The sequence below is a fragment of the Leopardus geoffroyi genome, chromosome D1, assembly GCF_018350155.1.
Source record: "Leopardus geoffroyi isolate Oge1 chromosome D1, O.geoffroyi_Oge1_pat1.0, whole genome shotgun sequence".
Taxonomy (NCBI): Eukaryota; Metazoa; Chordata; class Mammalia; order Carnivora; family Felidae; genus Leopardus; species Leopardus geoffroyi.
This window is the reverse complement of record NC_059329.1, coordinates 89,039,315-89,063,722: the sequence shown is the minus strand read 5'-3', so window position 1 is coordinate 89,063,722 and position 24,408 is coordinate 89,039,315. Positions and strand designations below refer to the sequence as shown.

At 46.0% G+C, this 24,408-nt stretch overlaps 1 long non-coding RNA gene across 2 annotated transcripts; it reads left to right on the top strand.

The window, feature by feature from the left end:
* Window positions 1–1,423: 1,423 nt before the first annotated feature.
* On the top strand, window positions 1,424–18,110 carry LOC123601584. Of its 2 annotated transcripts, XR_006714174.1 has the most exons (4): window positions 1,424–1,504; window positions 3,627–3,721; window positions 7,465–8,035; window positions 17,384–18,110. It is a non-coding gene; the product is annotated as an uncharacterized LOC123601584 (long non-coding RNA). The 2 variants fall into 2 exon arrangements; XR_006714173.1 differs by having other exon boundaries at window positions 1,424–3,721.
* The last annotated feature ends 6,298 nt before the right edge of the window (window positions 18,111–24,408 follow it).

The following is a 24,408-nucleotide window of genomic DNA, read 5'->3' as shown; positions in this document are numbered from 1 at the left end:
CTGTTCTCCAGGTGGGCCAGCAAGACGAGGCAGGCATCTCGTCTTGGGCGACAAGATTGTAATCCACTTTTTACGCGGGCGAATTTTACCAAGGATGCTCTAAAACAGGGACGTGTTGACTCCACTTGGATGCACGTAAAACCGGGCAGCCTCAGGGAACGAATTATAGTGACGAGGCTGATGGTAAAAAGCAGAGACCGTGGAAGACATCTGTTCTACGGCCTGCTCAGCATTCTGTTCGCCCTTCTGACAAAGCCTGAAGCAAGGTGCCTGACCTCCTGCGGGTCAAGCAGTGGTTTGTCCCCAAGCAAGGCCGATTAAGTCTCTCCAGGGAGGAGAAATCCTGGGTGAAGCGACATAAGGGAACCCTAGCTAAGGGGGAGCCCATTCGTTTCTCTGACCTAGGTTTCCCAGCTTCCTGTCCTGCACAAAGCCAGATTCCATAGCTACCCTATGTGTGTGTGTGTGTGTGTGTGTGTGTGTGTGTGTGTGTATTTTTTAATTTTTTAAAAAAGTTTATTTTGAGAGAGAGAGAGAGGGAGAAAGCATGGGGGAGGAGGAGACACAAAGGGAAGGAGAGAGAATCCCAAGCAGGCTGCATGCTGTCAGTGCAGAGCCCAACATGGGGCTCAAACTCACGAACGTGAGGTCATGACCTGAGCTGAAATCGAGAGTCAGGCGCTTACCCGACTGAGCCGCTCAGGCACCCTGAATTTAGTTTTGGATTAAGTTAGCCCATGTTGGTGTTTCTTGGCTTGGAACTAAAGAACTCCCCCTCAGATAAGAACCCCAAATATTTCATTGAATATGCTCATCTCTGTCTGGCTCTGGACAGAAAGTCAATTTCTCCCCGCACACCCTCTGCCTCAACATCCTAGCCCAAATATTTTCAGCTTAGGGAAAAATGAGTCCTCTCCCTTAAATAGGAACTGTGACATGCTGGGTCGTATGAAAACATTGGTGATTTTTTTTTTCCCCTTCCTTTTTCCATGAATGCAAACTTCTTACCATGTCTCACCCAGGGGCAGCCAAACATCTCCTCTCAAAAGGACCCTTCAGAGAGGAGAGGGAGGGAGGGCCTGCCCACCCCCCGAGTCTCACGCATTGCTGCCGTAGGACCCGGCTTTGCTCATCCTATAGTCCTCGAGCTGTAAAGCAGCCTCTGGCATTGACCCCAGAGATCGGTCACCTCTAGCAGAAGCACCTCAGACCCTATGAGAGAGGTCGTCGGACATCAAAAAGCAGTGCTCTCAACCACACGGGGCTGTGTCACAGGCAGTGCAGGAAGAATAGCCCCACCCACCCCAGCAAAATTTTTCTTCTCCATCACAGCTCCGCGCAGAGGCAACATCAACACGAACGGTGCAGGACGGGCAAGGACCCTCGACTGCCGCCACAGCCACTGCTGCTGGACAAGCGTGGACAAGATCTCCCAGCTCCAGAGGACATATTTACATCTCAAGGCATCTCTTCCTGCATTGGATGCATCTCAAAATCCCATAAGGTATGAAAAGCCCGCAACCTTAGTCTCATTTTCCGGGGATGACAACCAAAGCAAGTGGCAGTACATCACGTTCGCTCTTGGAGGACTATTCCTGATGATAACAATGGTGGCCAGAGATGTCAAATTACCAGACCTCTTTCCCAGAATCTCTTTACAGCACAGCAGAAACAGTAATCGTTCATATTTATTGAGCGCTCCCTAGGGGCTTCACATTTATTGAAGTAGATGCGATCGTCCTTGTTGTCAAGGTAAAGGAACTGGGGCTCGGGAAGATTAAGTAAGCTGCCTACAATCACATGGTTAGTAAATGGTTGAGTCAGCATATGAACTCAAGCGGTCTGACTCCAAGGTCACGCCCCAGACTAGAAAGCTACATGTCTGTTCATCCATTTTTTAAGAAAAAAAAAAAAAAAAAAAAAAAAAAAAAACTCCATTAGAGTCAATTGGCCAGACTCTTAGACTTTGCTCTGTTCTAATCTGACCCCCATGTGTCACACTTGTGAGTCTGAGAGTAAACATCCCACGCTCACCATGCACGGAAGTGGCTCTTCACAAATATTTTTGGCTCAGAGTGAAAAGGTGCAAGAACTCAAAGGAGAGGGTGCCCAAGTTCATTCCCTAGGCCCAGATGGCTAACAGACCTGGGGTAAACACTCAGCTCGGAAACGCTCACAAAACTCCCAGCCTTAGCTCACCTCGGCCTGAGTGTGCCAGGCTAACAAACGTAGTAGCCTGGGAAACGTCCAGGATCTAATCAGTTCATGCTGAAACCAAAGTCGACTTCCTTCTGCAGCGTGTGTCTGTGCCATGTTGGTCTGCACAGCCCTGCAGACACCCACACGTGGCAGGAAACCCAACAGCCTAGGCTAGCAACGTCACTGTCAAAGTAGTGTTCAGAGGCTGGCGAGGCAAGGCAGGTCAGACAAGATCTTATGAATAACATAGGATCAAAGGTTTGATAGGACTTGGTATCATTCAGATGACACCCACAGACATAGGAAAGGTGTTATGCTCACATAGGCAACCTGGGGCAAGCTGATGAGGGCAAGGAAGTTGGTAATTAGCAGCCTCGCCATCTCTCAGTGCCCCTTCTTCTCTTGGAAAGTCTGCTTCAGACATGCACTGCCCTCAACTCTACCATTTGTCCCCAGAACTGGGGCCTCTCCAGGGTCTTCCACACAACTCTGTCCTGCAGGGACAGCGAATGTCCCTCGATGTGTGTGTGTGTGTGTGTGTGTGTGTGTGTGTGTGTGTAACTGGTAGTGACCACCGATCTAAAAATGCACTATTTAAAAAACGACTTCAGTGAATTTTGATTCCTACATTTGCAAAACAGCACATCTGTTATTCAAAATATTTAAATATATGATATATTCAGGCCACAGACACGTGTGTATGTTTACAGACTCCTTGCAATAACTCTGAGGCTCCCCACAAGCTATTCCTGCCCGGGGGGCTGGGGACTGTAAACCTAAGCGACCTATTGCAACCTGTATTTGGTTCTCATTTCCTCCTCCTCCTCCTCCCTCCTCCCCCGCCTCTGATTCTCGGGGAAGAAGATGCCGAGACAGAACGAGGAGTACATAAGGTTTTGGGGGGAGTAACACCTGGGAGGAAATGTGAGGAAGCAAGAATGGTCATGAGGAAGGCACCCGATCAGGATACGGAGCAAGATCACCTGTTAGATCCGAGTCCTCATCAGGAGGAAACGGCCAGGTCTTTGTTCCATGGCCTTGTCACTTACTGGCTAGTGCCACTCAGAACCGTGTGTGACTTCGGCTCAAAAGTTGCTCACAGAGGAGGCTGTGAGCTGGCTACCGTCTCCATCGCTGGGCAGGGAGTCCCATCTTACAGGGGTAGCTGGGTAGTGTATCTGTATCTGCCACGCCCCACCTTCCCCCTGAGTCTGTGAGGCGATTTTACCCTTCGTGGTTCTTCATGAAGACAACAGAACTCTATAAATGACAGTGTGTGAATTGCCCTTGGGAAATAGGCCATCTCTCAACCAGCAAAATTAGAAAGAAAGTTATAACCGTACGTCAGTATAGTTGAATCAGCTAAAAGGTGAGGTGCCCCTAGGATATGGGACGGCGTTTCATTTAAGCAGAATCTCCTTCTGCAGAGGGAGCGCCCTGCGAATCTGAAATAAGATCAGAGAAGGGCTTGCTGCAGCAGTCTGGCCATCCTCTGCCGATGAACGTGAACCCCCGTGAATAGGTGAGGCCTGCCTGTTTACTGTGGGGAAGTCCCTTTGCTAAGAAAGATGAAGCAGTCCCAGGATGGTAGGACGCAGCCGAGGGAAGGAGCCTTAGGAAGAAGGAGTCTATTCTAAGGTCAGTCCCTTCACTTAGCCTGGGCTATGAGGGTGTGTTGAGCGTGTGGCATCAAGAAAAAGACTGAAAGCGATCCAGCCAGTGGAAACTATCTGTGACATCAAACCTGAGAATGGGGGCCATGTCCCGTTAGTCCAGTTTCAAACATGGGAACCGTTAACCTCCAAAGATTCATCTTCCAGAAGCTACCATGATGGTTTCCAAGGGAGAGCCTACGTAGACCAAGGAGAGCGGAGGGGAGATGGGAGACAAGGAAAGCCGGGCCATCCCCTAGCCTTGCCTCCAGCTTCCTTCAGAAGAGTGGTCCCATCCTTATCTGTCGTATTTCTTAGGATTGTGTGTGAGGTTACATTTAAGAAAAGGTTCTTTCACGAAGATAAATGCGTCCGATAACTACAGTTTCCTCAGTCTCACCTGAAATCTACTGAAATAGAATCTCCCAGGAGTGTGTTCTTCCACAATGCTGCTCAATGCGTCCCCTGATAGGATGGGTAGCTGGACGATAGATGACATAGATAGATGGTAGGTAGGTAGGTAGGTAGATAGTATATTTGCCAACATACTAATATGTAATGCATATTGTGACATACACACAAAAGTAGAAAATTTTAAATAAATGTAATAGAGGCCCTAGTATTTTCTCTTTGCACCCAAGGGATCATCTTGATTTCCCCTGATGTAGGCACACCTTGCACTGGAGCTTCCTCACAGTCTTATCTACGATAGCAAGAACGTGTGGGAAATGAGGGGATGACGCAACCCTGCTTACAGGTGTAAATCCATCCCACTGTGTTTAATGGCCCCCGAGCCACTGAGATGGCGAGCGGCACCCTCCGTCTTAGCCCATTCCTTCCTCTGTACCAGGGCTAGGGCTTAGGGGTAGAGCGCATAGTGACTGTCGTTGATTACTACAAGGTGGGGAAAGAATAAATGTCTTTTTCCAGACCAGATGGATCCTTTCTCCCTCTCCCCTTTGAGTACCGATGAAATCCAACTTAAGCAAAGTTGCTATTTCAAAACTGAGCTCCAACGTTTAGAACAATGAGTGGAGCTGCTGACGCTTTAGTTGCTGGAATGTGCTCTAGCTCAACTCTGAAAGTCCATCGTCAGCATGGGGGCCTGATGTCTGGGCAACAATCAGAGAAGGACAAGTGTGAGGGGCATTGTCCCCGGGCAAGGTGGGTGGAGAGGAGACTGCAAGGCCTGAGCGGGCAAAGGCACGGCTCGTCAACACCCCGGGGACTTAGGACGTATGAGAAAGGCACCACATGTGTTTGTGTCACTTCTGTGACTCAGCTTCTATTTCAGCCACTGATAAATAAAGGACTGTTTCCAGGTATGCTATGTTTGGTTAAACCCTAAACTTGGACATTAAGTATAGCCCTAAGGTTCCCAAGACTACATTGCTCTAAACCACAATTATTTCACACATGCTGGAGTGAAAAGAAAATTAAAATTAGAAGCATAAAGAAAATGAAATAAATGTCTGTGGGTTTCCCACACAACCTGCAAATCTCCCTTCTGTAACAGTACAACACAGCAGTTCTGCTTCTGTTCTGACAGCTCTTTCCACCTCGGGGACCCATTTTCGGTACTATTTCCCCAATGTGTTTCCCCCCCCCCTCCCTGTTTTGTTCATTCACAGTCTCTCTCCCCACCCCCCACGCCTTTCCTTCCAAATTCCCAGGTGCCAATCTGCTTTTCCAACTCCACCTCCAGATACATGCACGGGCTTTGCCCCAAAGCCTCCCTAGTGAGCAGTATCACTTTCTGGGGATAGTAAGCACTGAGTCATTGCCTCCTTCTTACCACAGTTTCCAAAACACAGTCTTATTTCACCCTCGTCTCTACCCAGATCTCCGAAAGTCTGGGCCACCATGTACGTAAACAGACTCCTAATGGGGGATCCCCGGCCCATCTTCCTAACACCCTCTCACTCTCTATCCCTCCTCGATGTCTGTCCTCCCAAAAGTCGGAAGAAAGCAGAGCTTAAGGGACTAGGACCCTTCAGGATCCATCCTTCTCTGTAACTCAGACACCTGGTCAACAGAGGAAAACATGCTTCTGCTATAAAAACAAGACTCGGAGATTTGCAGAGAATGGCACCGTGAAGACAAGATGGTACCATGGTCCATTCCCTCTCGGTGGCACCACTGGGCAGGAACGGTACAACCTAAAGATGAGGCCAGATTTTCTCTGAAGTGGGTAGCTAAGCGAATTGTCTTCTTTTGTTGTTGTTGTTCTCCCAGCTCCAGTGGGAAGCAGCAAGGGGTTTAAATGCGAGTAGTTGAAGATGAAAGTTCTCAAATTTTTATGTTAAATACAAGTGTACTTATCCCTTGATCATATCCATACAAGGCAGCACCTTTAAGACACTGATCTGAGGGGGGTGCATGTTCAAAATGAGAACACTGCTAGGCAGCAAAATCAATCAGATTGCCCTCTTAGATACACCCAAGGTGAAGCAGCTTGAACTGGGTGTTCCTACCTCTTTCGATCCTCCCCCTGCTGGAAAAATCGGTCTCCTGGTGACTCAGAATTAGTTCAAGATACTTCCCCACACCCTTCCTCTCTGTCAAGATCAAGCCTGTTCCCCCGCTGATTTCCAACACTGACCCCACACGCCCTCAGGTGATCCCTCTACCAAGGCGCGCACAGCTTTCCATTCGGGAGGCAAAGGACAGCGTGTAGAGCAGCCTGTGCCTTTAAAGCTCCTCAAAGCCCTGCCCCAGCCTTCCCGGAGGAATTTATTCAGGAATTCTTTAGTCCACCATACCTTCATTTTCCAGAAGAGGAAATGCCTTCTTGTCTTCCAGAACTGCTGCTTGTCTGGCTTAGATTTTAGAGACAGCGTGATCTAGGACACTTGCAAATGCGTGCTCATTGCAAGACTACTGAAATAGAACAAACCAAGCCAACAACAACAACAACAGAGGAGGATGGGTAAAGCATCCCCATGAATAAAATGGGGTGTTGCCCCTGAAATGATGCAGTGGGGGTGGGGCCCCTGCAAGGAGTCCGCTCACCTGGTCCCCAGGCCTCAAAAAAGAATTTGCATTCCACAGGGTTGCCCGTATGGCACACTGCAGATCATCTAATGTTCCTTCTGCAACGTGTTCGATCATATTTGGGAATTAGCATCGAACTCGGGAGCTACCTGTCTCAGGGTGGACCCATGAACATGACATAAACGCAGTGCTCGGCAGTCACAGTGACTCAAGTAACCAGAGGTCAGTCGATCCCTCTTCTGTCTTTATCTACCTCCCGAACAGAGCTCTCAGCCAGGACTGTCTGTGGCTGCCTCTGATCCCTTTTCCGGTGCCCTTCTTCCAGAACATGTGAAGGAAGCAGAGGTTAAGGAATGAGGACTTCCAGGATCCAGCTCTCTTCTGTATGTCAGTGATCAGATAGAGTAGTTTCGCTGCCAAGGAAGACTCTGAACCTCTTAGGTAAATAGGATTATACAATTGAGAGTAGTCGGTGCAGTCATTTCCAACTTAAGTTCTCTCCCTGGGCCGGAAGCTCAAAGCGGAGTTAATTTTTCTCTGAAGAAAGATTTCGCTCATTCATTCATTCATGCATGCATGCATGCATGCATTCAATTAATTTTATCTTTGTGGTCATCAGATCTGAGGATCAACAGCCATCAATAACCACAACTCCTCTCATCTCCCTGGAGACCACAGACCATACAGGTACCTCTCTGTTTTGTTTTCTAAAGGCCACGACTTAACTGTGCCATGGGGAATGGAGGGTTAAGTCACCTCTTCTGTGTTGTATGATCCTGAGTCCTTGAGCATAAGAAACAGAAATCAAGTCTGGAGTAACTGAAACAGAAACGACATTTGTCGACAGGGTTTAGCGACGTTCACAGAACAGACAGGAAGGCAGGAGAGGGAGGCTTGGGAAAAAGCAGAAACTAGAGCAGGTCTGAGGATCCAGGGAACAGTAAGCACCAACGAGATCATGTCTTAGGAAGAACTCGTTCAAGACATGTTGTGGCTACTACCGGTGGTCTAGCTGACCTCCTTCTGCTGTTACAACTATTTCTGCTGATTAAAGTCTTTGTGTCCCTCCATCCTACGCCATGATCAAGAGACTCCGTGTCCTGCAAAGGAGCATCTGATTGGATAAGCGGAGGTTACAGCCCACGCTGCCAGAACTCAGAAGTTCCCTCTTCAGGCTTCTATAGGAGGAGGTAGGGCGCCGGGTTCTACCAATGCAAAACACATCGGGGTGGGGAAGTTCCCCCAAAGGGGAGCAGGAAGGTGGAGAGCCAACAAAAATAACAAGCATCCACCACATATTTCAATCTCCTCCAAAAAAGCCAAATCTATAGTTATTCCTTGCAGAGCTATCTCTCCGGTCAGATCTTTCAAGGATCTTATCTTACACATAAGAAAAACTCTTTGAGACACCTGCATGGTTCAGTCGGTTAAACGTCTGACTTTGTCTCAGGTGGTGATTTCGTGATTCTGAGTTCAAGCCCTTCACTGGGTCCCGTGCTGACAGCTCAGAGCCTGGAGCGTGCTTTAGATTCTGTGTCTCCCTCTCTCTCTCTGTCCCTGCCCCACACTCTCTCAAAAATAAACACTAAAAAAAGTAAAAAAGAAAAACTCTTAGCTGAAAGGACCCACTTTGGGCTGTAGAGCATAGCCCTTATTTTTCACATTATCTGGCCTCTTCTGCCAAATTCTGGCACAGTAAACACGTTGTTTATGTTCATATCTATTATTCCTTTGGACATTTCCAATACAAATTTGATGTGGCTCACAAAATTTAATAAGTTATAAAACAGGTCGATGAAAAATGAAAATGACCCAGCTGGGACCCTGTGTGGTGGCCACTGCTCTCAGTATTTCCAGGGAAACGGGAGGCTAACCAAGGAAGATGGGGTCATTCTGGACTCTCGCATTCTCTTAAGGCCTGATGGGTTGGTTGGGTCCACAGGTATGGAGCATGGCTCAGATGTATTCATGACAAGCCAGAACTAGGCTAGTGAAGGGGGCTAGAGTCATGGCAGGGACTGGCCAGCGGCTAAAGCAGGACCATGGACACTGGGCGGCAAGAGGAACCACAGCGGGCCTCCCAGTGGTTAGTAAGTCATGGCCAAAACCAACAGGGTAGGGATGCAAGGGCTAAGGTGAGGTCAGAGGATAAGACTGGGGTTTCACCCAGAGATGGGCCTCTTCTGGCCAGGGGCTCGCCAAGTGCCGCCTCTTAGAAGGGAAGCCGGAAGTGGTTTTTCCAAGAGGTAGCCAAACCCAGAGCATTCTGAGTGGCAGTTCCGAATTCTTCATCTACTTATGACTCTTTAATCAGAAAAAAAAAAAAAAATTCAAATGTAATGCTTTGAAATGAGCCTTTCAGACAGCAGGATGTGGTAGAAGGAGGCCTTTTACTTGAATCCAGCTTTTCCATTAACCAGATGTGTGACGTTAGGTAAGTCAAGTTTCTCAGGGTCTCAAAGCCCCTCTATTAAATGAGAAGATTGGGCTGAGTATTGCCCAAAGAGTCTTCTAACTCTGGATATGTCTGTCTAGTCCACTTCAGGTGCCTGCGTTACACACACACACACACACACACACACACACGTGCACACACACGCGCGCGCACGCACACACACCCAAGCACGCACGCACCAGGGAGGATTCTGCAAGTGTGTTCCAAGAAGGAAGTCTCAAAATACTGTCCCTGCTGCGCAGCTCCTCTACCCTGAGGCTGGCTCTGGAAGAGGCGAACTTCCTCACCAACCACAGCTGTTGAAATAGCTCCCAGGGAGTTGTACTTAATTCCTGTTTCCTCACATCCTGGATGTGAGGTCCAGCAGAACTGATAATGGGGTACTTCCCCCCAGTGACTAACCACACACTGAAAGGGGGAAAACCATGCTACCCAAGGACCTAGCCAGTAGTGGGTAACTGGGGCCAGAAATAATAAGCCTGACCTGGGACGCACCAGTTCATAGCTCGGGAATGCACAGTGGTAGCCCAGCTAGGATTTCCTTTTTTCCAAGACAAACCATGTCGGCTTTGATTAATCTCCTGGTGGCGGCTAAATCCCCCTCCTTTACTCACATCCTTATTCCCAAGAGCGCACTGTGCCCCATCATCGGGGTTTTGGGGGAAGTCTTGGAAATTATCCTAAGTGACGTGCATTTACCCGCCTCTCCACTGAGCGACTGGCTGTGTCTTTATGTGCCAGTCCCCGGGCCAGGCATCAGGATCACCGCAGTAAACGGGACCGACGTGGCCTGGGCCTTTATGGGACTTGTAGTCCAGGGGAGATTGAAAGCAAACAAATAACGAGGGACATAAAACGAGAAGTGGAGGGCGGTGCAGCAGTGGACAATAATGGCAGGGGGCCACCAGGAAGATATTTGCCTAGAGCAACTAGACATCTCTCCGTGAAGGTAGCGTTAGAGCAGAGACCCGAAGGACGACAAGGCGCCAGTTTCATGTAACACAGGATAGAGTAGGAGCAGCATGCAGAGGGTGTGTGTGTGTGTGTGTGTGTGTGTGTGTGTGTGTGTGTGTGTGTATGAGACGCATCGTGAAGTGGAGAAAACAGTAGCCAAACTGGCAGAGGGGGGAAGAGCGCGTTGGTAGAAAGCTCCACCAGTGGAAGGAGCGGCGAGAGGTCTGTGCGGGTGCGGCACAGGGGAGGTGATAGGAGATGAGACCGGTGAGCTGGGCAGAGGCTAGATCACACAAAGCCTTTCAAAAATCTGATATTTTTTTCTTCAACTTTTTGCAAATTCAATACGAAAGGACTAAGGCATTTTAGACAGGAATAATGATGATCTTGTTTCCATTTTCTGTTTGCTTTGCAGACAACAAAACAAGAGTACAAATAAAATTTGAAGCAAGAAGTCCAGGTAGGAGATCACTGTCATTCAGGGAGGAGATGGTGAGGACTCGGACCAAGTTGACCTCGGTCCTCCAGGGGACACTGGGCAGTCATGTCTGGAGACATTTTTTGATGGTCACGACTGGGGGCTGCTTCTGGCATCTGGTGGGTAGAGGGCCAGGGATGCTGCTAAACATCCTAAAAATGCCCATGATAGCCCCCCAAATGAAGAATGATCCAGGCCCAAATGTCAAAAATACCAACATAGACAAACCTTGGATTAGGTGATGGCCGGAGAAGTGGAAAGAAGGAATTGGATTCAAGATGCATTTTTTAAGTCGAAATGACAAAGAATTCTAGAGATTAAAAGTGGAGTGTGGGAGGGGGCGCCTGGGTGGCTCAGTCGGTTGAGCGACCGACTTCGGCTCAGGTCACGATCTCACGGTTTGTGAGTTCTAGCACCGTGTTGGGCTTTATGCTGACAGCTCAGAGCCTGGAGCCTGCTTCAGATTCCGTCTCCCTCTCTCTGCCCCTCCCCCGCTCATGCTCTGTCTCTGTCTCAGAAATAAACATTTAAAAAATAATAATAAAATAATAAAAGTGGAGTATGCGAAAAAGAAATAATCCAAAGATGGCTTTCAGACTTCTGTCCTGAGCAACATATCAGGAAAACATGCTGGATGAATAGGTATTAAAATTTATGTCCAGGGGATAAAATCAATTGCATGGTTTAAAATTCCAGAAATACTGTTTACCAATTGTGGGGTGCAAAACGCACAAGCATTCTGCCTCCGTCCCCCTATCTATAAAGTGAGGATTACACTGTACCTTCTTCGAAGGTATGGGATGAAGATCCATGATTCCATCATGTGAAGGGTTTCAAACAGGCCTGGCATGCGGTCAACAGTTGAGTTTTATTTACTTTTGTTGTTGTTACTATTGTTGATAATATTATTATCACGGTCTGGGTCTCATGAGAGCTATTCAGATGGGACATAGGAATTCGTGAGCCATCAACATAGAGATGGCTACACCAACATAGACAGTATGTAAAGACTTGAGATGAGCATATACATAGGAGGGTCCAGGACTGATCTTGGATACTCTATTGTTGGGACACTGGGGAGATGAGATGAAACCAGTGAGGAGACTAAGCGGGGTCAGATGGTGAGGTAAGAGGAAAGTCAACAGAAGAAAGCATTTCAAGGAGTGGAGGTTCAACTGGGTTAGGAAGAGGATGGAAAAAAACATCTCTTGAATTTCAAGGTCATAGGTAACTATGGGGGAAGGTGAGCGAGAAGACATGACCACGATTGACCCATGAGCTGGACCCGAGCCATGCTCGCCCCCTACCCTGTCTTCAGAACGTGGGTTCTGCTTACCTCTCCTGCTCCCAGAGCTGCTCCAGGGACATGGCCGTAAGACAGTGATGTGGTGTTAAGAATGACATGTGTGTGCAGTATTCATGATTGAAACCCAATTAAGGCCTCTTTATGAACTTTTCAGATTTGGCAGCGGGGATCCATTCATCTTGCTGCTGCCCAAGTAAGTCCCCTTCGCTTATTAAATTGCCACTTCCTCGCCTGGAGTGGCGGCCTCTTTCTTTGGTCTCTCCCTGCCCTCTGCGTAAGGGGGCGTGCTTCAGATTACACCTGGGAAGCTCCCAGGAGGGTTACTAACTGGCAGTAACTTTGACAGAAATGACTTCTTCACTTAAGAAGTGGGAACGGAAGCCAGTCTGGACTGAGCTGAAGCTTAAGTGGGAGAAGATATGCAATAGAGTATGTGGGGTATGTGGGAAATTTAGGGGAATTTTGGCTAAGGAGAGCAGAATTGGTGGGGGGGTGGGCGTTAAGCTAATGAAGGACTCTCAAGTTGTTTTTTTTAAGATAAATACTATTACATTATAGTTATGTATCGATGGGAATAACATGGTAGAAGGGGACACATTGGGGAGAGAGGAGGGAAGGTGCTAAGTCAAGTATCAAAGTCCTTGCAAGGATGAGAGAAGGCAGGTCTTTGGTTAGATGGGAGACACTTTGTGTTTGGAAACAGGAGGTCGGCAGGAGACGGGCACCGTGAAGACAGGTTTGTAGTTTCTTGCTTAGGGAAATGAAGGTAGTGCCTGTCTGGTCACTTTTACTTTCTTAGTGAAGTATGGGGGGCAGGCAGGGCCCCAGAGGAAAGTAGAGGAAGAGAGCGTATTTTGAGTACAAAAGAGTCACCTCGGAAACCACGAAGGCTACTCATCTAGAGAAGAGTGGTAGAATTGTTAGACATGTTTTGAGATTTAGGATCATGAATTTTTAGTGACACCAGCGAACTTCATTCCTTGATTTTCTTCTGCAATGTCCAGTTGTTCAGATAGAAGCACAGAGAAGGTAGGAGGTAGAACATTGCATTCGTTGAGGAGTTGGAGTCTTGCCAGATGCATGGGATGCAGGGTGAGGCAAGGGAGTTGGGGGCATTTGCAAGAGAGTGATTATAATGGTGGTCCATGGAATCTAAGCTGAGATGAGAGGGGATGAGAGAGAGAGGGAGAGGGAGAAAGAGAGAGACGGTTGCTTAGCAAGAAAGCATACTTAGCAAAGGGGCAGGAGAGAATGGGGAGGACACCTCTTCCCCACCGGGAGTGAGGTACACGGGGTGTGAGCGAACAAACTGTCTCTGGTTGACAGACCTAGAAGCAAGTGGTAAACTTGTGAGCTGGCAGCTCTTAGTAGGGCAACGACATGGAGTTCAGAGAAGAGGCCCAACCAGCTCCAACCCCTATTTGCTTTGTACGCAGCAAAGTCTATTACACAATACAAAGTCCCGGCCTGCCCGCTTAAAGCCTGTTCACTCCCATCCCCCCTTTCCCCACTTCCGGTTCAGGGAGAAGATTTTCAAAAGTTTGCAGATGGAAAAATAACCAGAGTAAGCTAATTAAGCAGCATGAGTGGTTCAAACAAAGGCCCACACGTAGCACCAATGTGGAGTAGGGAGAGGCTGTGTTTATGAACTCTACATTGTTTTGAGAGCCATCCCCCCGCTCCCCACACCCAGCATTCAGTTCCAAACAAACTTTTAAGCTTTGTTTTAAATAGTCTAGATTCAAAATACCTTATAGATATTGTCAGAGAGAGAGAGAGAGAGAGAGAGAGAGAGAGAAGTCTAATGAACTCAATGCTTGCTATGGCCTTTTAATTTGATCCTCACCCTTATATATGGCAGATACCCCAGAGCTATTCATGGTACTCATCCAAGATCAGGGATAGCAATGCAGTTATAATTAACATTTATTTAGTGCTGACCGTGTCCCAGGCATTGGTCTAGATTCGGTTCCTTTGTTACTGTGTTTGATGTTCACAACACATTTATGGGTTTTCATCCTTGTTACAAATTAGGAAAGAGACACATTGAGGGGGCAAGCAACTTGTCCAAGGTCATCAGTCAAGAGGGGTAGAGTTGAGAAGGTCTGCAGAGCTTGCGCTCTTGACCATTCGTCACTGCCACCATACTCTGCAAATACATAGCATGTACCCTTCCTTTGTTGTCCAGAGTGGACACCACTGGCCTGTCACAGAACTATCCCCCCACACGTGGCCCCTAATCTGCTGCTCTGGGAGCTCTGACTAGCTGACGAATGTTGACGCTAGAGGAAATCTCTCTGCCCTTCCAGGCCTAGACCCTCCTCCCTTGGTCATTCCCATTCTCCCTCAACCCCTGTCTCTTCCCTGCTCTCGACGTGGGTTCTACTTCGACTCTGACCTTCCATACTCAGCCTATGGTCTTGGTCTCTCACAAGTCTGAGAGACCAGCTCAGGCTGCGACTTGTCCCCAGGCCCCTCTCTGCCCTTCTTTCAGTTCTTCCGCACCCTCACCCCATCCTGAGCTGTCTCCAGGAGTGATTTGGTCGGTGTCGACAAGGCATCTGTGGAGAGGGGCAATAGGCAGGACGGAACGGGAAAGGTCTTAGTGAAGACCCATTCTCGGAGCCCTGAGCTTTAAGCCCTTCGTGCACATTTCTGTAAGAACGGTATAGATACAGAGATTTAGAACGTCAGTCGTGTTCTGGACCTCCTGCAGTTGGAAACATACCACTGAGTTATCCTGCCCATATCTTTTTAAACGACCCCCAAACACTCCCTCAAGTTTAGTCAACTGATTGGTAAACCCAAGAAAATCTTTTCATTTTGGAGGAAAAGCTTGGATATTTGTTGGGCACCAAAGGTGCCAACTGGGGGGCTGAAAAGTAGTGAGTTCTAACCAGCGGTGCAATGTTGGAAAACCGTTTCGCCTCTCCGAGCTGTGGCCGGTCCGTAAAGCGGGCCGATCGAGCGGAGGGCCTCTCGGGTCCCTTCCGGTCTCAGCACTTTGTGTCAACGCAGCCTGAGTTTCAGAGGCTTCTTGTCATCTCCCCTGTTGCTCCCAACAGTCACCAGGAGGTGCTTCTCATATACTGACGGGACTTCTGTCAGTTTCCACAGGTCAGATGACATCTGATGTCTCCTGCTGTGGCTCTGCCCTTTATTGTGTCCACGGATATCACCTATGCCGTCCCCCGAGTTGCCGCCTCTGTGGGGTTTAAAGTATATCTACCTATCACCACCATCATGGCCCCGGGGTATTCATGTCCTCTTGGTGCCAAAGCCCTTTGAGGACTTGTACACTCTAGTGTCGAAACCTGAAGCAGGACTGCCAAACTCCACGGCGGACCCCTGAACTGTGGGTGCACTTGCTGAGAGGTATTGTCGTGACGGTGAAAACTTTAGGGGCCCCACTCAAATTCTTGACTGCATGTCAATCTCTCCTCTATTTACACAAAGAACAACACGAATTGGCAGAACACCCAAGACTCGCAAAATACAGGATTGACCTAATCTGTCCCTGGAAACCATTGAGACAAACCCATTATCTGAGGAGCCAGGACAAGGTATAATTAGAAGCCCAGTGAGTCACAGCTCATGGGAGTTAGCTCGGAGGCTCATAAATGACACGCTAGTTTGACGTCTGCTTGGGCTCATCCTGGGCATCAGAATTTAGCCTTGGCCAGGGACTGAGAGGATTTATTAAAGCAAGATTCATGGAGCGCAAGAATGTTCACGCTGGGTCCGGTCTCCCCAGGAAGAAGGAGCATCAGATACAGGAAATACAGAAAAAGCGATAACAATTTTTTTTTTTTTTGCTAGCAAAAAAATTCCCTTCACCGCATACGTTTTCTCTTTAATTTTTCTTAAGGACGTCCAGTTGCTAATTTAAGCCCGTCACATACTTTCCCAGCAGTGAATTGAATTTATGAGTTTCCTGTACATCCTTCCAGGCCCAGCGGATTCAGAAAGAGAACAGGTTTTAAACTCCCAGTCCCATGACCTGCTTACTGACCGTGTGACTGCGAACAAGCTCATCAAACCTTCTAAACCTCGGTCCCCTAATTTACAACATGGGGGTTGTAGGGTGATTGAAAAGACGATAATGGCTGCAAAGCACCTGGCTCAGGATCCCACCCATGGGGGTTGCAGTCAGCGTGAGCTTCCTTCCTCGTGGAACCCATCCGAGGCTACCAGCCCCGGGCCTTCCAGACCACGCCCATGCAAAGTGCTAATGCCAGTTCAGCTCAGCAGACACCTTGTCTCAGGAAAGCCATTAGAAACCCCCAAAGTACTATATTTTTCTCCTGGCAAGTAGCTCACTTCCCACAACTTCCCACCACTTTCTATTAAGTGAGCCCAACAAATGAGTCACACTGCTTACAGATGAAAATTTGGGAGCCACACCCCAAACAGAGGCAGCTTGACTTTTCCCAAGAAGCCGGCAGGACCACCAGAAAGAGGTCCTCGGGGACCCACGGTCAGAAAACCCCAAACTCCCAAGCTACCTCCGAAGTCATAGGCAAATCCAACACCTTAGTTTTGTTTTTGGTTTTTTGTTTGTTTGTTTGTTTTTTTCTTAAGCGAATTTTGGTGACAGCTGAGAGTCACTGAACAACGTTTAAGCTCTTGCTGAATCTGCTGTTTGAGGCCGGGTGGCATGGATACAGAGGGGTCCAGGAAGACGGGCCAATCATTTTCTTTCCTAGGTAAATAGGCAACACTAAATTAAATTGAAAATAACGTCCTAGGAGGGCCTGGGTGGCTCAGTTGGTGAAGCATCTGACTCTTGATTGCAGCTCAGGTCCTGATCTGACGGTTCATGAGTTTGAGCCCCACATCAGGCTCTGTGCTGACAGTGTGGAGCCTGCTCGGGATTCTCTCTCTTCCCCTCTCTCTGCCCCTCCCCCACTCGCATATTTTTTCTCTCTCTCTCTGTCTCTATCTCTCAAAAATCAACAAATAAACATTAAAATAAAATAAAGCCTTACTTGTTGTATCATTTAGAAGGTGATTGTTTACTTTTCAAAAACATCTACCATAGCACTTAAAGGATGACTGATTTTCATAAAAATTTTCAAGAGTTGATCCGTTATATAAAAATACAATTATTTATATAAAAATACAAAAACAGACCAAGGAAGCCTGCCATGTGCCAAGGTCATAGGTGAAGAAAAAAGTTGCACTTAAGATATAAACACTCCAAGTCCGCAGCACACACAGGTGGGGTATTTGAATTTTTACTACTTGTGTTGTCTGAAAGTCTTATCTGAGGAATTAACATAAAACTGCTGTAGAACCATTGAAAGCCCTGGAAGCAGAAACTAAAACAAAACATTTCTTTACAGGCTCTTCCCAAATCCAGAGGACATGGGCCTTCTGCTGAAGAAAGCTCACAACATCAAAGGAGGGAAAATGATAAACTATGTGAGTAAGTAAATGCCATTAGAGAGAATCATCAGGTACCATAAACAAAAGGGTTAGCACCCGAGGTGCTGAACTTGATAGAACAATCTAGAAGAGACAACAAAATCATCATGGTTCAAGTAACTAAGGAGTTTTAAGAACGGAGGAAGGAGGGGTGCCTAGGTGGCTCAGTAGGTTAAATGTCTGACCCTTGATATCCGCCCAGGTCAGGATCTTGCAGTCATGGGACCACACTCGATGCTGAGCGCGGGGCCTGTTTAACATTCTCCCTCTCCCTCTCTTTGTGTCCCTCCCCTGCTTATTCTCTCTCCCTCTCTTTTCTCTCTCTCTCCCTCTCCAAAATAAATAAATGTTTTAAAAGGGAGGAAATAAGATCTATAGTGAGAGCAGAGGAAAATACAGCAAAAGAAAAGACAGATTTGCAAAAGAATCGAAAGAAAATGCAGTCAATAAAATAAAGAATTAACAGGATAGTAGAGCTGCTGAGAAAATTGGTGAACTGGAAGACAGAACTGAGGAAACTCTCTAGACTGTATCACAGAAAGCAGATGGCAAATACAAATGGCCGGATAGAAAATATGAAAGCTAGATTGAGAAAATCCAGCAGATATAAAATCAGGCTGCCATGATGCACAATTCTAAAGTCTATCCCATTCATTGGGAACCCAATATAAATGGTGGGTTTTGGATTTTTACAATGTATCAGCCTTTATTTGATAAGAACTCCAAAAGGAGAGAATAGAGAAGATGAGGATAAAGTGGTCATTAAAAAAAAAAAAAAAAAAAGATAATAGATTAGAAACCTCCAAAATGGCAGAAAGACGCACGTTTTCAGATCTCAGAAAATGTACCCGAGAGTCCCGGTCAGGATCAGTAAGAATAAATGCACGCCTAAACAATTTGTGAGGAAACTGTCAAAGACGATGAAAAACAACCAGAAATAAAAGAGATTACCTGAAAAGTAATGAGCAATTGGGATTACGGCTGTGTGGCTCTGAGAAAACCCGTCAAACTTTCTAAACCTTAGTTCCCTTATGTGTAAAGTGTGGTTTATATGACGATGAGAAGACAGCAACAGTGTATGCAAAGCACCTGGCTTGGGATCCCTGGCTTTTTATCAGCAACATGGCATGCCAGGAAAAAGGAAATAAGATCTTTAAAATGCCGAGGTGGCCGTCCCATCATTTAAAAATTCTAAACCCAGGAACATTTTCGTCCCACCATAAATATGGCTCATTCACACAGTGGAAGCACACAATGGAGAGAGCATTTTAATACATTCTTAGGTGAAACAAACAAAACAAGACAACGAAGCAAACAAAAAAAACCCCTTAGTGTTACAAAGGAGGGCAAACATGCAAATATCTTCAGGTTACAGTAACAGCATATAAAACAGTGGAAGACTACCCACCAAATGGATACACTTGGCTACCCGTGGGGGAAGGGAGGAACTGAATAGATGGGGATGCGAGAGCAGAAGTTCTCGCCACTTATATCCTTGATTATCCCTTTAAAATTTGCATTTAATGGGCAAATTCCTGAAGCACAAAATCTACCCGGGCTGAGTCACGAAGAAATAGAAAACCCGAACAGAACCGTAACTAGAAAACAGGATGAAATAGTGACCAAAGAAACCTTTCAACAAAGAAAAGCCCAGGGCCAGATGGCTTCACTGTTCGATTCTACCGAACGCCGGAAGAAGCGTTAACACTAATCTTCTTCAAGCTCTTCCAAATAAAATGGAAAAGCAGGAAACATTTCCCAATTAATTCTATGAGGCCAGCATTATTCTGATACCAAAACTAGACAAAACACAAGAAAACTAGAGACCAGTATTGTAGATCGGTGTGAACATTTTCAGCAGACTACTAGGAAACAGAATCTAATGGCATATTATAGTATTTTACGCTATGGCCAATTAGGATTTATTTCTGAAGTGCAAAGATGGTTCGATATATGAAAAAACAATCAGCATACTCCACTATGTTAACAGAAGGCAGGGTGAAAAACCCACGTGATCTTCACAAATAATACAGAAAAAGCCTCTGACAAAATTTAACACCGTTTCATGGTAATGAAAAAGCTCTCAACAAAGTAGGAATAGAAGGGAATGACCTCAACATAATAAGGGGCATATATGAAAATCCCACAGGTAGTATCATATGCCGTGGCGAAAGACTGAAAGGTTCTTCTCCAAGGTCAGCAATGAGACAGGGATGCTCACTCTTGTCACTACTAGTCAACACAAGACGAGAAGGCCTAGCCAGAGCCATTAGACAAGAAAAAGAAATAAAAGGCATCCAAATTGGAAAGGAAGAAGTAAAACCATCTTTATTTGCAGATGATATGACCTCTCATGTAGAAACCCTAAACATTACACACGCATACCCACACAACTGTTGGAACCTACAAACAAATTCAGCAAAGTTGCAGGATACAAATCAACACACAAAAATCAGTTGCATTTCTATACACTGACAACGAACAATTTCAAAGGAAATTAGGAAAATAATTCCACTCACAATAGTATAAAAAAGAGTAAAATACTTAGTAATAAACTTAACCTGGGAGGCAAAAGACTTATACACCAAAAACGATAAAATGTTGCTGAAAGAAATTAGACAAGGCACTAATAAATGGAAAGACATCCACTGTTTATGGATTAGAAGACAGAATGTTGTTGGGGTGCCTAAGTGGCTCAGTCAGTTGAGCGTCCAACTTCGGATCAGGTCGTGATCTCACAGCTTGTGAGTTTGAGCCCCACGTCGGGCTCTGTACTGACAGCTCATAGCCTGGAGCCTGCTTCGGATTCTGTGTCTCCCACTCTCTCCGCCCCTAACCTACTCGCATTCTGTCTCTGTCTCTCTCAAAAATAAATGAACATTAAAAAAAAAAAAAAAGACAGATTGTTGTTAATACCATTCATGGTGATCTATAGATTCAATGTTCCATTGAATCCCTCTGGATATCCCAACGATGTGTTTTCCAGAAATAGAAAAATCCATAAAATTCATATAAAATCCGAAGGAACCCCAAAGAGTCAAACCCATCTTGAAAAAGAAGGACCATGCTACAAGTCTCACACTTTCTAATTTCAAAACTGATTACAAAGCTACAATAAACAAAACAGTGTAGGGTGGGCATAAAGACAGACATATAGTCAGTGGACTAGAACGGGGAGTCCAGAAACACTCACATATAAGGTCAAAAGATTTTTGACAAGAGTGCTCAGACTATTCAATGGGGAAAGGACAGTCTTTTCAATAAAAGACTTTTTGGTGTATATCTTTTAAATATGTTGTAGATATGCGTGTGTATGTAAAATATACCAACGAGAATTGTTATCTGTGGGTATAGATGGGGCTGAACAGACAAGGGTGGTCCTTTCTACCCTCTGGACCATTATATACACGAAAGCTGCTTAATCCCCCAAACATTTTATTACAGACGTTTTCTTGTCTTTCCTTTTTTAAAGTAGGCTTCGTGCCCAGTGTGGAGCCCAATGCAGGGCTTGAACTCATGACCCTGAGATAAAGACCTGGAATGAGATCAAGAGTCAGATGCTTAACGGACTGAGCCACCCAGGTGCCCCTTATCATGAATATTTTCAAACAAACAAGAAGTTGAAATAATTTCATGGTGAGCAGTCTATATCCACCACCTACATTCAACCATTAACATTTTCATTATGCTTCTTTTATCGCATATATATCTATTCTTCTTTCCATTCATCTATCTGCTTTTTTTGTAAACTTGTAGGGGTCAATACATATCACCCCCAATACTTCACCATGCACATTAACTTCTGTTTTGACATAATTTGTGTACAATGGAATGTGCAAATCTTGCACATCCACTGAGGTTTGACAAATGCATGCAGCTGTGTAATCCAACCCTCCCAAGCTCTAGTACATGACCATGACCATCACCTGAGAAAGTTCCCTCCTGCCCTTTCCCAGTCACTTCTGCCCTCGCTCTCCAGAGGCAACACGTGTACGGATTTTTTTCCACTATAGGTTAGTTTCACCTGTTGCAGAGTTTCATGCAAGTGGAATCAGGTTTCTACTCCACATAATTAGCATGGCTTATTCAAGAGCTCACCTAGAGGGGCTTAGGGACAATTTGATTCCTTCTGGTCTCCAGCGATGTTGGAACACCCATTTGATGCGGCTGCCATCCCTGTGAGCCACTTGATGTAGCAACGGGACTTGCCACAGTCTATGAGATGGATGAACATGCCAGGCCCCCATTCACGGGAGTCAGAGGAGAATGGAAATCATAAGTTAGGTGTTTATGAATCATGTGCAAGAAATAGCGACCGCCCAATTCTACTAGCAAATTTCTAGGGAGTAGTCAGAATAGCCTTTTGTCATTAATCATACAGTTTACGACTATTTGCTTGACAATTTTGCAATAAATCCTTTAGGCAACAAAAACCCATATATTTTTAACTCAACTAAAAGGGTATGTTTAGTGGAAAATTAAATACTAAACTTCTGTGTCTTATGACACTTGATGATGGCACACGAAACGTGCTTGGCATTTGCTATCCATGAAGAGTGTCACGGCAAAATGGCCAACCAGTTGGAAACCAGAGGAATTGAATCCGTTGCTGAAGAAGTATCAGCATCTATGTGACCCCAGGTGGAATTCAAAGAAGAATGTGACCACAGCAAGTGGCTACGCCTTATATACCGCACGTGCGACAACATTTGCTGAGACGTGCCAGCTGCTCTGGCGTACGAGACGAGACAATGAAACTTCATTTATGATTTTCACAGACCGAGTCAAAAATCAAAGCACAACCTCCAGGGTCACAGTGAACTTGGAGGGAAGTGTCAATAAGATGTGCTCTGCATGGAACAAAAGCTGCTGGAATCTGGAAGACTCCTCCCCTAGCGAAGGATTGACTTTGAGGTTCACTCCAAAGGCTGAACGGCCACCGGGAACAGCTGGCCTCATAATTTTGAGGATTTAAAGCACTGGGATTCCAGTCCACAAGCACTAAGGTAATTTGTGAAAGCAGTACACCCAGAACTGGGGTCAAGCTCAAAACTTAACAAGATCCCTTTTCTACTAGAATGTATTGTTGGCTAATGGCTCTCAGCTGTTAAGCTCGGAGAGCTACGTGGGGAGAAGGCTTGGGAGCGGCACAGAGAGCAAGGTGATTTAATTATTTCTCACATTTGTCTCATGTCTCTTTCCTTTGGTAGTTAATTCGCAAACATTCCTTTCGCCACCTTCTCTCTTCTTTGAGGTTGTACCAGCAACTATCTGCCCCAATTTATGCAAAACTATCTGAATAATTCATAATGCAGATGAGCTTATCGGCTTGTTTCCATTTCCCTTTGCCCAAGAATGATTAGCAATGAAATATTTCAAACATACAGAGAACTAGGTAAATAAAATCACCCGGCTTTAGCAGTACTCCACCATATATGCCCAGTGTAATATTGCTCTTTAGTCATCACTGCTGTATTTACAAGAATATTTTTCCTTTTGCTATGACGGGTGGTATGAGCACATCCTTGTGTGTAAGTTCGACATATTTCTCTGACGTGCTTACCTGGCTGTCAGCCTCGTGGTCTTTGTTGTTCCAATATGGCCCACTCCGCAGGGCAGGGATGAGACCAGACGGTATAGTGGTTGCAGCATGGCTTTGGGGCCATGCAGATCTGCTTTCCAATCCCAGAAATCCCAGCTCAGTGGTGGGCAATTGCCTGTACCTAGTTTCCCATTTATATTATGGGAACAATACTACCTACCTCATAGAGACGTTGGGAGGTGATGTTAGTAAAGCATTGGAAGGGTACGTAGCGCAGGGCAAGTGGCCGTTATCAGCTGGTATATCTTTTGTATGTGCCGAGCAACCCCATAAAGCTTGGGTCCATCTCTAACCGATGCTGTATTTACCGGGAACCAGCCAACCACTATCCAGATAATTAACAACTCTTAATTATGGACTAATCCTTGTCAGCTTTGCACATGAGGCCGGGTTTAGCCAGGAAAATGGTGGTCTTTTTATTTACTTTTTAGCAGCTGAAGGTGAGTTTGCCCCGTGTGTCTGATCTCCAAAACACAATGAAATGTAATAGAGTTTTGTAGCCCTTACCTTTATGTAAAGCCGAATTAGCCCGTGAGATAAGGGCACAGTTAGTTATAACCATGAAGTAAGCCCCCTGGTGACCATGGGCATTATTTGTTATTTCGGTGAGCATCTCCTTCTCACCATGTCCTTAGATGTGTGTATTATTTATCATTAAAGCAAATTGCCTTTAAAAGACCACATGTGGTTCTCAACCATGGCTGGGCCCCAAAATCATCTGTGTTAAAAAAAAAAAAAATCTATCCATCTGTCCATCCATCCATCCATCCATCTATTCCAAGGCCCCCATCCAAGACATGCTGGGAATCTCTGGGACTGAAATCTTCATCTCCTGGAAGACGTGGAAGGGATCCGTGTTCCAGCCAGGGGAGGCTCTTAGAGACCCAGGGTTGAGAATCACACTGGGTTAACCTCTTGAAGTGGTACCTATCTGAAGGGCAGTTGAAGATTTTGGAATTAACCGCAAGTCTTTTTTTTTTTTTCTTTTTCTTAAATAATTTTGCAAAGCAGGATGCTGCTATCCCAAGCCTTCTGTTGCAAATTATGTCTTCCACAGGAACGAAGCATACACATGGTCCATCCAAGCGCAATGTAAATCAAACCACATGTCCACAGCTGGACCGAAAGCATTAGGACTGTCTAAGTGGATTCCACTGGAATGAGCCTATGTGACACCACGTCAAAGTAATTGTGCACAACCCCCCCCCCAAAAAAAAAACCTACATGAAGGATGGCCAAAACACACACGAGAAAATGGATTTAACTCCATTTTCTAAAAAAATTAAAAGCATCATGCATATACTGTATCTTTTGCAAATAAAAGGACACCAAATGTCCGAA